Consider the following 18600-nt stretch of genomic DNA (forward strand, 5'->3'; position numbering starts at 1 on the left):
TCATACCATATACTAAGAACAATGTAGCTAGAATAATAAAATTAGAGTGGGAGAGAACTCTGGACTTCAAGTTTGAACTCTGAGTAATAACACTTAGAGAGAAGGAAAATCCTCTATGACCGAGAAAAAAATACCTTTATGCAGAAGCGGTACAGTGGAAGTTGGGGGTTCATGGTGGGCCGGAAGAGAGTTGGCTCACGGCCGAGGATCAAAAGATGCCATAGAATCCAGATGACTAAGAGAAGAAAATCCTAATATGGACCAAAGAGACATTTCACTTACACTTTATCAGTTTTACTCAGTTAGTACAGTATGATTGGAAGTTAAATTAGAAACCATACTCTATATTATTTTTGTTTTATCTAAGCCATGCTCAAATCACTTAGTACACAGTATTTGTCCCACAATGTTCCTCGGTTTCAAGTTAATCCTTTAATTATTACAATGAAGCCTCAAAGGAAATCCTTTGAGCATTAACGAAAAGTTATCTCAACCACTTGGATCAACTCAGCAACTGGGGTGTGGATTCCGGTGGCCAGAGAGAACGGATAAACAGCACCATTGTAAAACAGTTCTTGAACAAGGCCTGTCCTGTTAATACATTAACCTGCAATGGAGGAAGGAACCAGGACTGAATGTGGGATAAATAACAGTGAACTGGACAAGCTAACTGTTCATTTGCTTTCATTCACAAAATTCATTTAATTCATACAGAAATTAAATATACAAGTTCTATGGCATTGGTTCTCCAAATGTGATTCAAGAACCCGTAGGGATCCCTGAGACCTTTTCAGTGAGTCAGTGAGGTCAAAGCTATTTTCATACTAATATCAAGACTTTACTTTTTTACCCTCATTTTCTCAGGAGTGTATGATGGAACTTTTCAGAGGCTATATGACCTGCAAAGATGTCATCATTCTGACAGCTAAGGGAACATGTGCTTTTGTATTTTCATGTTTAAAAAAGGATTCCCTTAAAAAAAAATAAAAAAGGATTCCCTGGTAGTTCAGCTGGTAAAGAATCTGCTTGCAATGAGGGAGACCTGAGTTCAATTCCCAGGTTGGGAAGATACCCTGGAGAAGGGAATGGCTACCCACTCCAGTATTCTGGCCAGAATTCCATGGATTGTATAGTCCATGGGGTCATTAAGAGTTATATTTCTAATCTGGTAAACACGGTGGATAGAAATAACCCAGATAAACAAAAGCTCTTAAGGTCCTCAATCATTTTTAAAGGTTCAAAGCCACAAAGTTTGAGAACCACTGTTCTACGGTATTCTTTAGTACTAGTATTAATGTAAGGTATCTACTATAAATAAAGATTAGATTAATTATTATTATTTTTTGAGGGGAGTCATGCTGCACAGCTTGTGGGATTTTAGTTCCCTGACCAGAGACTGAACTCGGGCCCTTGGCAGAGAGAGCACAAAATCCTAACCACTGGACCGTCAGGGCATTCCCAGATAAATTTAGAAAACAGGAAAAAATACATTCAAACTCCAAGAATTTTAGATATAGAAGAGCCTTTAGTTGTTATCTAATCATCTTTTTAATAGATGAAGAAAGTGAGGCTCAGAGACATTTTTGTTCCAAGTTACACAGGTAGGTAGTGAAGGGGCAGGGTTACAACACAGGACTTGTGCGTTCTTAGCAGTTTTTTTGGTTTTTTGTTTGTTTTGAATCTCTGAAAGGCCTGAAGAGACCATCCACTTCATCCTTTAACCTTCAGGTGGAACCACACACAAATGTTTAGGAGATATGAGAGTATGTTCCAGACAGAACTTTCTAAATGAACTGATACATTCTAAATCAGACAGGTTAGAAATAAATCATACCCTTTCAATCCCCCCTATTATTTAATCAAGAAGCTGAGTATATTCATTTCAAAACAACACAGGGAAGTTACCCATTAAAGTAACAGCAAAGAAATTAATCTTGTCACTCATGCCAAGGTCATCTTATCAGAATCCTCTCCTTAGTCCTGAAGAAGACACTTCCTCAATTCCCTCAATGTCCTCCTAATATTACGGCTACAGTTGCAAATGTAACTTTGTAGGGAAAAACAAGGACAGCATACAAATCGTATCCAGATAGTGGATATGATAGTGCTTTATGAACAGGAATGAATGATACAAAATTTATGATGATTATAATACTATCTTCTGCTTGGCTCAAAAGCTGCTCTCAGGTCCATTTCTGAGACATTGTGGGGTTTCTGTGAGGCATGATAATGCAGTAACTAAGAGTACTCACTCCTCCAACATAAACATCCAACAACAGGTGAATGGATAAAGAAGCTGTATTTTAAAAAAACAGAAGCTATAATATATGTGTGTATGTATATATAATGGAATTCTACTCAGTCATAAAAAAGAATAAAATAGTGCCATTTGCAGCAACATGGACGGACCTAGAGGTTATCATACTAAATGAAGTCAGACAGAGAAACAAATATCATACAATATCACTTATATGTAGAATCTAAAAAAATGACACAAATGAACACATCTACAAAACAGAAACCAACTCACATAGAGAACAGACCTGTGGCTGTGAGGGGGAGGGAAGGTGAGGGAGGGATGGAGTAGAAGTGTGGGATTAGCAGATGCAACCTATTATATACAGAATGGATTAACAACAAGGTCCTACTGTATAGCACAGAGCACTGTGTTCAATCTCCTAAACATATGGAAAAGAATATAAAAAAGAATGTGTGTATATATATATGTGTGTGTGTGTGTATATATAAAACTGAACACTGCTATACAGCAGAAACGAACACCATATTATAAATCAACTATACTTCAATAAAGTAAGTTTAAAAAGAGTACCCGTTCCTCCATCAAAGCTGGATCCATGCCCTGTCTCTACCACTTCTGGACCATGTGACCTCACATTTCTCATGTATAAAATGAGGGTGATAATAGAACTTGCTTCATACAGTTGTCGTGAGGGTTAATGAAGATCAATGTAATATCAGGCAAACAGTCGATGGTAAATGCTATTTACAACATGCCTCTTATTACTGTCATGACTATTGGAATGAATGTATTACCACCAAGCCAGATTTCAGAGACCATTGTGGAAAAGAAGAAAAGGTGTTGGAAAAGATAATCGGTGGCATATTGAGAAAGGAAGCGACACACAAGAATTCTTCACTCATGGGATGGGGTACCCGGGAAGCACCATTCCTGGGATTAGAGAAAACTGGTTTGAAACTCATACCTATCAGAAAAATTGAAGTTGGGAATGGGTAGGATTTGGGCCCCTATTAAGAGTCGGAAAATACTGAGATGTAAACAGAATGCTTTTAGGCTTTCTTTGTTTGTAAGACCCATCTTTCCCAAGGTGCTCTGCTCTACCCTAGATTCACAGCCTGCATCCAGTACCTGTCAGTAAAGTTTAGTGTAAGTAATTAAATGAGGTATTAGCTGATTAGGAGGAGTTTCACCCCATGGCAATTTTATTTCAAACAAGGCTCAGAAGGACAAACAACTTTCACGTCCAAAGAAATGTTTCTGTAAAGGGGAAATGTCAGGCTAAATATCACATCACAACATTTTGTATACTATCTTGAGCACGATGTAGAAGACTTTTTTTTTTTTTTTTGGTGGGAGGTGCTGTACAATGTTGCATGCCAGATCTTAGTCCCCCAACCAGGAACAGAACCCTACTACAAGGACAGAATGCCCTCTACAGTTGGAAGTGCAATCTTAATCACTGGCTCTCCAGGGAAGGCCCTAAAAGACATTTAATGTTACTTACTGAGAAACATGAAATGAAATAATCAACTTTGCCTAAGAAAATGATTGCATGTATACTCAACGATGATAAATCCAGCAACTCTCTTTTTATGGAGGGTACGGTGCCATATTCCAAACCCTGATGACTCACACAACACTTAATTCAGGTTAAAGTTAACAACTTTCCTATATGAAGCCAGGCAATGACTATATATAGTGTTTCACTTAAGGGCTACCTGCATTCTCTCTGCCACTGATCATCTGTATGATCTTGGGCAAGTTACTTTCCTTCCAAGTTCTGTTCCCTTCTCTATAAAATAAGGATAATGATGGTATCTGCCTCATAGAGTTGTTGTAAACAGTAAATGAGATAATACCTGCTAGCATGTAGTCCAGTGACTGGCATATCCTAAGAGTTATAATCTGCTTTTGTTATCAAAGAACAGATTCCAGAAGAAAACCTTAACCAATTAGCCAAAATTAAATGATTCGTGTTGTCAGGGAAAAAGTTGACATTGGTGCTATGGATCAATACTAGACATTTTCTTACCAACATGGTAACATTATATAACATTATAAAAATAATACTATGTATAATCATATAAAATATTTGGTTACTATTTTAATCAAATTTCTATATTCTATTTATTGAAATTCAATAAATATGTATTGGATGCCTATTTATGTGCCTAATATTACCACATAAGAACATAGACCAGAATCCTTGCCCTCAAGCTCATATATTACTAGGAGAAACAAATAATTACAACTATATTATTATTATTATTATGAATAGTTACATTATATATTCAGTGACAGAAATATATGAGATACAGACTTAGCACGGAGAACAGAGTATATAATATGGTGGCAGTGGTGAAAATGGGTAACAAATTTTTCACAGCTCAGGAAGTACATGTATACCAGGGACCTAGAGAATCCAGAAATAGACTCAACACAAACACACGCATGCATGCACACACTCACTCTCTCGACTGATTTTCAATAAATGTGCCAAGGTAATTCAATGGGGAAAAGACAATCTCTAAAAACTGTTGCTAGAATAATTAGGTACTCCTATGGAAAAAAATTAATCTCACACTTTACATTATACTATGTACAAAAACTAACTTGAAGTGAGTAACAGACCTAAATATAAATGCTAAGGTTATAATACTTGTAGATGAACACATAGGAGAAAATCTTTGTGATCTTGGGTTAGACAAAGAGTTCTTAGGGCATAAAAAGCATGAACCACAAGAGAAATAAATTGATAAAATGTACCTCATCAAAACTAACAGTTCTAGTCTAGGGAAGATACTCTTAAGAAAATTAAATGGCAAGCCATACTGGAAGAAAATAATTTAAAAATTTATATCTGATAAAGAATTTTTATCCAGAGCATGTTAAAAGAATCTTACAACTCAATAATAACAAAACAAACAACTTTTATAAATGGACAAAGGTTTGAACAAATGCTTTACTAAAGCTATACGTATGGTCAATAAGTACATGACAACATATTTAACACCACTGTCCATTAGGGAAAGGCAAATTAAAACCATAATGTGATGCTAGTACAACACCTACAGGAATGGCTAATATTAAAAACCCTGACTATACCATATGCTAGCAACCAAATTTTCATACATTGCTGCTTCAAATGAAAAACACTGTTAGTGGGAATGCAAACTAGTACAGCCACTATGTAAAACAGTGTGGAGATGCCTTAAAAAAACTGGAAATAGAACTGCCATAGGACCCAGCAATCCCACTGCTGGGCATACACACTGAGGAAACCAGAATTGAAACCAGTACCCCAATGTTCATTGCAGCACTGTTTACAATAGCCAGGACATGGAAGCAACCTAGATATCCATCAGCAGACGAATGGATAAGAAAGCTATGGTACATATACACAAGGGAATATTACTCAGCCATTAAAAAGAATGCATTTGAATCAGTTCTAATGAGGTGGATGAAACTGGAGCCTATTATACAGAGTGAAGTAAGCCAGAATGGAAAACACCAATATAGTATACTAACGCATATATGTGGAATTTAGAAAGATGGTAATGATAACCCTATATGTGAGACAGCAAAAGAGACACAGATGTATAGAACAGTCTTTTGGACTCTTGTGGGAGAGGGCGAGGGTGAGATGATTTGGGAGAATGACATTGAAACATGTACATTATCATATGTGAAACAGATCGCCAGTCCAGGTTCGATGCATGAGACAGGGTGCTCAGGGCTGGTGCACTGGGATGACCCAGAGGGATGGGATGGGGAGGGAGGTGGGAGAAGGGTTCAAGATGGAGAACACATGTACACCCATGGCGGATTCATGTCAATGTATGCAAAAACCACTACAATATTGTAAAGTAATTAGCCTCCAATTAAAATAAATAAATTTATTTTAAAAAAAGAAAAATGGTAGAGCCACTTTGGGAAACAATTTGGTTGTTTCTCTTAATGTTAAACCTTACAGTTACCATAAGACACAGAATCCTACTCAAAGGTATTTTTCTAAGAGAAATGAAAATACATGTCCACAGCAATACCTGCATCCAAATAACTGTAACAGCTTTATTCACAGTTGCCCCAAACTGGAAACAATCCAAATGTCCATCAGCTGGTAAAGGGATAAACCAATTGTGATATACCTATTGGCTTCCCTGGTGATGCAGTGGTGAAGAATTTGTCTGCAGTGCAGGAGACACAGGTTCCATCTCTGATCTGGCAAGATCCCACAGGCCACGGAGCAACTAAGCCCGTGAGCCACAGCTACTAAGCCCATGCTCTAGAGCCTGCAAGCTGCAACTACTGAGCCCATGTGCTACAACTACTGCAGGCCACACCTTAGAGCCTGTGCTCTGCAACCAAGAGTAGCCCCCACTCACCGAAACTAGAGAAAAGCCTGAGCAGCAACAAAGACTCAGCATAACCAAATAAATAAATAAAATTATTTTAAAAATATATCACAAGCTTCTCCTGAACGATTGTCTGATTTTCCTTTAAAAAATGCAAATTTCACCTTTGTGAAGGTGAAAGTCACTCAGTCGTGTCCTATTCTTTGCGATCCCATGGACTGTAGCCCACCAGGCTCCTCTGTCTGTGGAATTCTCCAGGCAAGAACACTGGAGTGGGTTGACATTTCCTTCTATCAGGGATCAAACCTGGGTCTCCTGCATTGCAGGCGGATTCTTTACCGTCTGAGCCACCAGGGAAGCCCTGAACCTTTAAGAGGTTGCAGTTCTATAAAAAGAAGCAATCAAGATTACCATAATGCTGGCTGTGAATAAATTCATTATAAATTGCCTTCAGCATCGTCCTACACTGAGAATCTATAGTTAAAAAACAAGGAACTTATGAGCACCATTCCATTGTAACTTACAAAATGAACCATTCCTTAAATAAAAGGAACTCCTCTTAATACAAATAATGAAAATGATAGCAGACGTACCTTAAGTTAAAAATTACTTATCTAAATGAAAAAAAACCTTCATTTAAGAAAATCTGATATATTAACATTTGGGCATGCAAATTAAGTGATTATATACTTGATAAAAAAGCTTCACACTCAACTTACTTTAACAATAAACTTCTCTATGCCATTTAAAATTACTTGATTTAAGCACAGTTTTGCAGAAAAGTGCCTCCTATACCAACCATAAGCAAGAACCTACAACTCTAAACTTTCTAGCTACAATCATATAATTTCTTCTCCTGGGTTTCAAAATGAAATTATGTGTTAAATAACAAGCCTGACTTGGAACTGCAAGATTATTCCACACCATATTTCTCTCTCTCCCTCACATAGTTCAACCAGCAGGGTTGATTTAGGAGAATCAGTAAAATGTAATTGTGCTCATTTTTAACGTGATTCCTCATGGGAAACAGGCCACAAATAAATGACTAAATTCTGCATTTGTCCCCCATGCCTCTCATAATCACCCTACTGTGACACACGAGAAGCTCCAAAATACATGAATGTTCAGGTTGCAAATTTGGGATTCAGTGTAAGAAAGTGAAGGGGTCCTTATCAAAGCCTAACCTTGAACTCAAGTTCCCAGGTAGGAGATATGTGTTAAGCCAATTCATAGACTCCTTTGGGGAAAGGTAATCAAATTCACTTACTTATTAATAAAATCTAAGACCCTCCTTATGCCTATTGGTCATGAAATCATTGCTAAAGGTGAGTTCCAACTAAGAAGATGTGAGTAATTCCACTAGACTTGAAAAATTCAAGGCTGTCATCTCTTAACCCTACCAATAATGAATAACTAAAAGATAAGAAATAAAAGATAAAAAATAAAAAACGAAAAAAATAAATAAATAAATAAGAAACGAGTAAAAGATGTCAGCCTACATGTTTCCAGGATAGATACAGATGATGTTGACAGATAATTCTAGTCATTCACCTCACTAATTTTGCAAATACAATAAATGACTTGAATCCTTGTCCTTGTAGTCTTAACATCTGTTACATAAATTAAAAGCAAGAAGAATTCAGCTGTTTTTAAGTAAATTTTCATAGTGTATAACCAGTTTATACTATTCCTCCAGGTTCCCCAGAAAGAGACCAATGTGTAATCAACACATGCTGTGGGGCCAAATGAATATAAATGTGATATCAATAAAAACATGTTACTCAAAAAACATAATCTCATTTATTATTTTTAAAGATTTTTGTTACATTTCCTCTTTGATTTTTTTTATAACCACACTGTAAGGTATATGAGAAGAAATTGTAACTCCAATTTCACAGATTAGGGGGAGACTCATTTGCCCTGGATCTCAAATTGCATTTGTGATAAAGGAATTCTGTGTTCTTTATGACACAAAATATTTCTAGTTATTGATAAGACTTTCTTGCAATGACCTCTAAGACTTTTAGTATCACTAAATAAATGTTTATTCATTACATTTTTTAAAGTTTAAGTGCAGTTGATTTACAATGTTTCAGGTATATCACAAAATGGTTCAGATATATATTCTTTTTCAGAATCTTTTCTATCATAGGTTATTACAAGTTACTGTATATAGTTCCCTGTGCTATATAGTAGGACATTGTTGTTTATCTATCTTATATCTAGTAATTTGTATCTGATAATTCCAAACTTCTACTTTATCCCTCTCCGGCCCCTTTCCCTCTTGGCAACCACAAGTCTGTTCTCTATGCCTGTGAGTCTGTTTCTGTTTCATAGATAAGTTCTTTTGCATCGTATTTTAGATTCCACCTATAAGTGATACCATATGCCTGACTTCACCTAGTACGATAATCTCTAGGTTCATCCATGTTGCTGCAAATGGTATTATTTCATTCTTTTCTATGGTAAAGTAATATTCCATTGTATATATGTTTTTTATCCATTCATCTGTTGAGACATTTAGGTTGCTTCCAACGTTCCTCCTTTTTCAAATCTAGTTCCTTCATGTCTTCTTCCTCTACCTTATCCCTTCATCCCTCCTCCATCTCCTTGTTCCTGCAAACATGCTCTTCTTTATCTTGAAACTCCAATTTCACTTATTCCTAAAGCCTTAGCCTATAAACAAGTCTAAAATACATACACATGGTTGTCAATCTACTATACAGTCTGTACCTTCATCACATTTACTGAATTTATTGACATGCTTGGCTACACTTTGTGTCCAACCTACCCCCCAGTCACTTCTCAAATTGCTGTAATCTAACTCTTATCCCTCTGTTCTCCTGTAACCACTCTAGTGAATCCCAATTGTCTACTTCCAAAAGTTCTAAGGTTGGGAATTTGAATTTACTTTCACATCTTAACACACATTTAGTAAGACGACAGACAACTGGACCTCTTACTTAGATGCCACTTTTCTTGGGTATATATTCATGTTTCAAACTTTCAAATTTTTAATTAGTCATAAACCATTTTCTTTTTCATTTATGGATCCATGACTTATTTTTATGCTATGAAATTCTTTCTATCCTCTAAGATCAAATCAATCTATACCTACTCAATTTCTTCCATTGTTAGTATTCTCCTCAAGCTCTTTGCCTCAGAATCAATTTTGGTAATTACTAAAAAGTAAAATTAGTAGTACACACTGCATGGATAGTATCCATCATATGTACCACTATTCAAAAACTTCAATACACATGAAAAGCAACACATAAATCCAAGGTATGTTTGCAAATATCTTTACACTTTCATAGCCTAAAAAGATCTCAGGAAAAGTATTTATTTCATTTAGTCAAAAGTCAATATTTAGTACTTTAAATTACTAATTTTTGTAATAAAAGTTATTATTGAGTAAGCTATTCTATGACAACCAACTGAATACACATCACACATTAAAGGTGATTTCCATCATTTTTAGAGCCACCTAAAAAGCAACACATTGGTCTGAATTTCTTAAATAGAAAAGTATTACATGGTCATGGTGGTTTAGTTGCTAAGTCATGTCTGACTCTTTGCAGCCCCATGGACTGTAGCCCACCAGGCTCCTCTGTCCATGGAATTTCCCAGGCAAGAATAGTGGACTGGGTTGCCATTTCCTCCTCCAGGGTATCTTCCTGACCCAGGGAGAGAGCTTGCATCCTCTGCATTGCAGGCAAATTCTTTACCACTGAGCCGCCAGGGATTCCCAAGCATCACATACTTTCCAGTTGTACCTGTACCTGGAATTTCAAGCACAGCTTCTGATAACTGAACGCATATACAAAAACTTCAAAAAGGTAAAAGTTAATAAAGATCTTCTCTGCTTTACATGGTGAGTATTTCTGAAAATGTACTACAGTTGACCCTTGAATAACATGGAAGTTAATCTGCATATAGCTTGCCAGGCCTCCATAACCATGGTTCCTCTGCACTGTGGATTCATCCAACCATGGACTGTGCAGTTATCTAGAATTTACTATTGAGAAACATCTGCCTGTTAAATGGAGCTGGACAGTTCAATTTCACATTGTTCAAGGGTCAACTGTAATTCAAATATGTGTTATTAAACAATAAAGTCCTCCTACCTAAGAGAGCTCTTATAAAAATACTTTGAGCAAGTAATTATTCCTGTAAAATACATACACACAGTACAGGGGTATCTTTCGAATTTACATTTGTTAGCTTTGCTCTAAGTGACCGACAGCGTAGAAGAGGTGCTAACAGGAAGGGTCACATCCACACATGACTCACCTAAGAGCAAGAGGGCATTCAAAGGTGTGGTTGGTATTTCTTTATGTAGGGAGAAGGCTGAAAGGCAAGAGAAGGATACATGTAACTCAATCTATTGATAAACGTACATTTTTGAAATTCCAACCTGTCTATAATGGCATTCCCTGAGGATTTAAAACAAGCATTGAGTAAACACATCTTAAAAACTCAAAAATCTGAACCTAGAGATTGTCATACTGAGTAAAGTAAGTCAGACAGACAAAGATGAATACCATATGATATCGCCTATATGTAGAATCTAAAATATGATACAAAAGAATTTATTTAGAAAATAGACTCACAGACATAGAAAATACATTTACAGTTACCAAAGGGGAAAAAGAGGGGGTCAATTAGGAGGTTGGGTTTAACATACACACACTGCTGCTGCTGCTAAGTCACTTCAGTCGTATCCGACCCTGTGCGACCCCATAGACGGCAGCCCACCAGACTCCCCAATCCCTGGGATTCTCCAGGCAAGAATACTGGAGTGGGTAGCCATGCCCTTTCCCAGGAGATCGTCCCAACCCAGGGATTGAACCCAGGTCACCCACATTGCAGGCAGATCCTTTACCATCTGAGCCACCAGGGAAGCCCAAATCAACTATACTTCAACTAAAAAAAAAAAAAAAACCACTCAAAAACATTGAGATCATGAATAATTGATAGCCATGGTTCATGTGTAAGTACTGTATTACACAGCACAGAACAAATTACCAACTAAACACTACATTTCTCCTTAAATGTTGTACTGAGGATCACTCCAGGTGCAACTGCAGAGGCAAAATTTGTAGTCTGCATTCCCTTTTTCTTCTCTTTGTTGTTAAAGTAGTATTTCTTCCCTGGTGCTCAACAACCTTCCTCACTTTCTGTCTTTTTCATGTTCTACCTGCTAAGTACATTCAAAATGTACTCAGGCCCTACAAGGTTTGAGAAATTAAGCTGACTAAAGCTGAAATGCTAATGGTATGATAAATTACTCTTTCCAGATCTATCAATGAGGAGTGCTTTGGGCAGTAAGTAACAGTGATATCAGGAACAATGATGATTAAAAAAAAAAGCTACAGTGACATTAACTACTGGAGGAAGAGCAATGTCAGTTAGGTATGGTGGCTCACCCATGTGACCAAAGATCTAGGCTCTCTCTATTGTTAAGTTCTACCATACTTAGCATATGGGATATGGTCCCTTGGCTATTTGCTTCATGACTGGAAGATGACTTTCCTAGTTCCAAGCATCACAGTAACAAGAAAACAAAGGCAGGATGTGACAGAAATTAAACCGAAATCACTCTTTCCCCTGATGTACTTCATTCCTTTTATGAGAAAATACAAACTTTCCAAGAAGCCCCAGATGAATTTCCTTTATATCTCATTGACAAGGAAGAACAGGGAAGTAACTCTCAGGATTTTTTACCCTCCACAGTGGAGGCCAATGAGAAAAAGGATTAAAAATGTTTTCCAGGGAATGAACTAAATGTGCCTGCCATACCAGACAATGTGCTTGAGATTAAATAGAGATCTTTAGGCTTACGTAGGAAAAAAGAACAACAATAAATAAATGGAGGTTGTGACTGTTTGTAAATATCCCCCTCCTATCCACCTGTGAATCTGGAGTAGGTAGAAGCTGTCTTATTCATGTTTTTATTTCCACTTCAGAAATTTCATACATGTTCATAGAACAAATGATGGCAGAATATGAAAATCTCTTGGAATGAATTCCACAGGAATTCACTGTATGCTTCACAACTCCAACACATCTATTCCTCACAGGATATTTTTTAACTGAAAGGAAAAGTATCAAGACTCTGGTGTGAACTGGAGAAGATGACAGGTATTTTATAAAGTATTGCCAGAGTGAGAAGTAATAAACCTGGGGGATCAGCATTTGGTCAAAATGATACATTACACCAATGCAGTGAATCAATTCCAGTGATGCTTTTAGACTCTAAAATTCCATAAGAAGCCCTCCTACGTTGTTGGCGGGAATTTAAATTGGTGCAACCACTATGGAGAACAGTGCGGAGGCTCCTTAGAAAACTAAAAACAGTTATCATATGATCCAATGATCCCATTTCTGGGCATGTATTCAGAAAATGACTCTAATTTGAAAAGATATAATACATGTGGCCCAATGTTCACTGTAGCAATATTTACAACACCAGGACATGGAAGCCACCTAAATGTATATTGCCCGATGAATGGATAAAGAAGGTGTGGTATATATACAATGGAATATTACTCAGCCACAAAAAAGAATGAAATAATGCCATTTGCAACAACACCCATAGACCCACAGGTTATCATATAAGTGGTGAAGTCAGACAAAGACAAACATAATATGGTATCACTGGTAGAATCTTTAAAAAATGATACAAATAAACTTGTTTACAAAAGAGACTGTCAGATATAGAAAACAAATTTATGGTTACCAAAGGGGAAAGGGGAGGGAGGCACAAATTGCAAGAGTGGGATTAACAGATCTACATTACTTTACATAAAACAGATAAATAATAAGGTCCTACTGTATAGTGGAGAAGGAAATGGAAACCCACTCCAGTACTCTTGCCTGGAAAATCCCATGGACGGAGGAGCCTGGTAGGCTACAGTCCACAGGGCCACAAAGAGTCGGACATGACTGAGCGACTTCACTTCACTCACTTCATGCTTTATCACTGGAAAAGGAAACGGCAACCCACTCCAGTATTCTTGCCTGGAGAATCCCATGGACAGAGGAGCCTGGTGGGCCATGGTCCATGGGGTCACAGAGAGTTGGACATGACTGAAGTGACTAAGCATGCACTGTATAGTACAGGAAACTAAACTGGTATCTTATAATAACTTATAATGGAAAAGAATCTGAAAAAATATATATATAAATATATGTATATCTGAATCAGTTTGCTATACACCAAAAATTAATACAACACTGTAACTCAACTAGAGCTCAATTAAAATATATAAAATAAAAAAAAGTAAAATTTCAGAAGAGTAACTAATATTTCTACAAAACAAAAGCAGCTCCCATTATACCTCATGTTGTTGTTAATGTTTACTATTCTATTTGCTCCCCTATCAGTATTGTACCTTACACTGCTCAATAATAGAACAAAATGGGGAGAAATTATTCAGGATTTAATTGAAGTGTGAGAAAATAAGAGAAAAATCCCTACAACTTTGAAACTTCTTGGAGTAGGATTTGCCCACTTAAGAAATGTTCCCTCAGCTGAAAACAAACATGAATCTATGAAGAAGAAAACTTTGTGCACTTGGATTTGAATGGACTGGATCATTTGGTACCTTGACCTAGTTTGAAAGTCTATAAAAACATTAGAAAAATAAATGAGAAATGAAATAGGAACAAGAAGAAAATATAAAGTTTTCAGCTTACAGTGTTCACAAAAATTAAGTAGTTCATTTTATTTAATCTCACAACAAATTTGGAGGTGGCTATTATCCTCATTTACAGTAAGGAAACTGAATAAAGAACAAATAAATCACTTGATTAAGGTTACAAACTGGGAAGATCAGAATCTACACTAAAGTCTGTCTGCCAAATTGATGTAATTTTGACTTTTTCCACCAAACAAAGAGGAGCCATCACACATGCCCAGAATAGGTGTATTCTTCAGAAATGTTCTATTAAATGAAAAAGATGCAAAGCCCAGTTAAAACGACAACAGCTCCCTGAAGGAAATAGGAAATGTCCTTGGATGCACAGAACAATCACAAAACAAAGTTCTCAAAGCAATTGTGGGTGAAGCTAACTGACCAGAGATAACCAATAAAAGAATGAACCTTGTAATAGGAAGACAGCCAATTTAGACTCCAAAGAGGGAGGGAGAAGGGAGAGAAAAGTAAGTAAGGTGGGCAGTGAAAGAGAGGAGAGAGAGAAGGAAATGGGAGAGAAGAGGTACTAGGGCAATTAAGTGATGAAGGCGAAACTGGTTGGGCAGGAAAGTAGCCATTATCAAGAACATTCTATCACGCAAGATGTTCTTCTGGAAGAAGAGCTTCTGTCACAATGATTGAGATGGAACCATTTGAAGTAAAAGGAAAGATCAATTTTCTATGAGCCAAAGTGATTCTTCTCTCTTATATGTCTTCCGAGATCAACCTTAATGGTTCAAATATCACAGAGAATCCACAGATGTAAGGACTCTGGTTGAACTGATTATATCCCCCCATACCCAATTATTGAGTACAGCAGGTACTTACGTAACTTTTCTGAGCATAAACATTTCCCCTCTGGCCATTATCCTTCAAGGAAGTCCATGCTTCAAGCATTTTACAATTTAATTTTTTAATCCCTAATATCCTTGAATTTAAATTTTTTTTATTTGCAGTTCTCATCAGTAAAACCAACAGTGATTTTATTCTAGCCATGATGTTTTTTTGATGCTTCTGATTTTGTTATCTCCCTTATCTTTAGCTGACTTTCACTGACTCATGAGTAAATCATAGCTGATAAATCTCTAAAACTCAAATTGACTTATCTCAATAACAAGCTTGTTGATGTGAACTCAGGAGGTACAAATTAATTAACTGTTAGACTGTTAGAGCTAAGTAAACATGCCATAAGAGGATGCAGATGACATTTTTAAGACCCAAGGTTAAGGACACTCCAAGGTCAGTGAACCACCAGTGAGCTAACAGCTCAACCCAGCCTCTTCCCCTCAGGCCTACTGAAGTGTGCCAATACAGTATGATTCTCACCATCAACCAACACCACCCTGCTTTCCCAGTCAATATTAAAAGAGAATATGCAGGAGGGGAAGGGTTGCCAGTCTTTTAGGGGGTGTTCATGAAGACAAATTATTCTCTTGCCTCTCAATGGGGAGGAAATAATTATCTGAAATGAAATGGTCCTCTTCCAGGAATGCAAAGCAAGAGGAGAGTTAGAGAATCTGGCTAAGATATCCTTAAGGTAGTATCTGATCTATGGGAAAGGAATTTTGACACAGTTGGGGGACAATTCCCTAGTAAAAATAAAGCTGTATCACTTTTTTTCCCCCAGTGACTTAAAAATCCTCAACAATCTGGTCCTAGGACCTAAAATGATAAAATTTAGAATCATGTAATTCATGGCCACATCGATTTATAATTCTCTGAAAAATAAAATTGCCTACATCCTGCTTTTCTTCAGCTTGGGCCATTAAGAGCACAATATGACTTTTTTTTCATTTATTTTTATTAGTTGGAGGCTAATTACTTTACAATATTGTAGTGGTTTTGGCCATACATTGACATGAATCAGCCATGGATTTACATGTGTTCCCCATCCCGATCCCCCCTCCCACCTCCCTCCCCATCCCATCCCTCTGGGTCTTCCCAGTGCACCAGCCCTGAGCACTTGTCTCATGCATCCAACCTAGGCTGGTGATCTGTTTCACCCTTGATAGTATACTTGTTTCAACGCTGTTCTCTCAGAACATCCCACCCTCGCCTTCTCCCACAGAGTCCAAAAGTCTGTTCTGTACATCTGTGTCTCTTTTTCTGTTTTGCATAGAAGACCAATACAGTATTCTAACGCATATATATGGAATTTAAAAAGATGGTAACGATAACCCAACATGATTTGTTGAAACAAGAGAGCACATAGAAAAGTAAGTGGTCGCAGAGTTCAAAATAGACAGCACACTATCCATTTTTCTAACAGCACTGAAAGTTAGTAGCTTAATCTGTGAGGTTTTTTACTTTATTGAAATGAAGTTGATTTACAAAGTTATGTTAGTTTCAAGTATACAACACAATCATTCAGTTATACATATATATATATATCCTGTTTCAGATTCTTTTGCTTTATAGGTTATTACAAGATATTGCATAGAGCTCCCTGTGCTATACAGCAGGTCCTTGTTTCTTATCTATTTTAGTGTGTATATGTTAATCCCAAACTCCTAATTTATCCCTCTCCCTCCCTTTTGGTAACCATGTTTGTTTTCTATGTCTGTGAGTCCATTTCTGTCTTATAAATAAGTTCATCTGTATTTTTCTTTTTTACATTCCACATAAGTGATATCATTTCATGATTTAATATCATGTGATACTTGTCTTTCTCTGGCTTGTTTACTTCACTTGGTATGAGAATCTCCAGGTTCATCCACGTTGCTGCAAATGGCATTATTTTATTCTTTTCCATTGTTGTATATTACTCCATTGCATCAAGTTGTACTTGGGTCTCCCAACAGTAGGTCTTGAGACAAGGACTTGGGGGCAGATTAATTACTTGCAAGGTAACCCCAGGATTGTAAAAGTGAGAGAGAAGGGAAAGTGGGGCAAAGAAAGAAGGAAAGAAAATCAAAGTTTTATTATTGTTGTGAGCCAACGGGACTGAGTTCATGCAGACAGAATATGAGAAATTGCAAGGCACATGCCTCAAAAGGATACCACTGATGTTTGTGGGGGCGAGGACATTAATCTACCTACTCATACACATCACTAGCTGAGGCTCGTCCCATGGACCCTACTTTCACCTGTGCCTGCATCCATGGACTGACACCATTCTTGGCCCCATGTGCCCATTTGACATGGGTCTCTGGCAACTTCGGGAGACTCTCCTTCAGAGATAAGCATAAATCAAGTGCCTGAGGTGTCAGGTGGTATGTCACCAAACCCTGTTAAAGAGGTCTGAGTGATTGCTGTTGTCTTCATGGAATCAGAAACTAGTGAGATGGGTTTCTATATTATTGACTGCACAGGCATCCTAAGACAATACAGATATTCATCAATTATTGTCAAGTCCTGAAGGGCCAATTTCAATCAAAATGATCCCCATCTCTTTTTTAGAAGTGTTTTTCAACAGTGACATCTTTTCTAAAATAAGCAGACCTGCAAAGGACTTTTAAATATTGGAAATACATAAGGTAGCAAGAGAGATTTGATTACCTCTTAGCTCAAAGCCACAAGTAACTAATGACTGAATATCATTCAGTCAAACAGGCAGACGCTTTACCATCTGAGCCACAAGGGAACATCAGACAACATCTGACTGAACATCAGACAATACCAAAATTCCTCTGCTATGCCAGGTCATGGAGAGTTTCTCTCTCAATCATTTGGAATTGGTTGATTGACCAATGATTCAATGGAATCAATGATTCCAATCATTTGCCTTCATTCTAATTACGAGGAGCATTCACATTAAACTGTGAAACTCCAGTCAGAAATTCCAGAAAATCAGGGAACAATTGTGGATGAAAACCATCTAGATCATGACCTTCCCTGGTGGTCCAGTGGTTAAGAGTCTGCATTTCCAGTGAAGCGGGAATGGGTTTGATCCCTGCTTGGGGAACAAGGATCCCACATGACAAAGAGCCAAAAAAAAAAAAAATTTGGTCAGTGCTTTCAGAACTACACTGTGAGAAAGCTCAGGGGGCCACTAGGGAGGAAGAATTAAGAGGGTGAGTCAGGACTTCAATGGGAGTCACTCTGAAACGTTTTCGTTTCCTTTCTGTTTTTGCTTAAACTTGAAGAACACTAACCCAACTCTTTCCATTTATAAATGAAAACAGGACTTCCCTGGTGGTTTAGTAGTATGGACCCAGTGCTTTCACTGAGGAGAGCCCAGGTTCAATCCCTGGTAGAGGAACTAGGATCCTGCAAGCCACACAGTGTAGCCAAAAAATAAAAATAAAAAATGAAGAAACAAACTGGGAGCTGAAAAGTGGCTTGT

General features: G+C 37.3%; 1 protein-coding gene across 1 annotated transcript in view; it reads right to left on the minus strand.

Annotated features, from left to right (window-relative positions):
- SYTL5 (synaptotagmin like 5) overlaps nt 1–18600 on the minus strand; it is a 265631-nt gene that overhangs the window by 199074 nt on the left and 47957 nt on the right. The window contains exon 2 of the mRNA XM_061136176.1: nt 10909–10965. The gene's annotated coding sequence lies outside the window, so the exon portion shown is untranslated. The remainder of the gene's footprint in view (nt 1–10908; nt 10966–18600) is intronic.

The sequence above is a fragment of the Dama dama genome, chromosome X (genome assembly GCF_033118175.1).
Source record: "Dama dama isolate Ldn47 chromosome X, ASM3311817v1, whole genome shotgun sequence".
Lineage (NCBI taxonomy): Eukaryota > Metazoa > Chordata > Mammalia > Artiodactyla > Cervidae > Dama > Dama dama.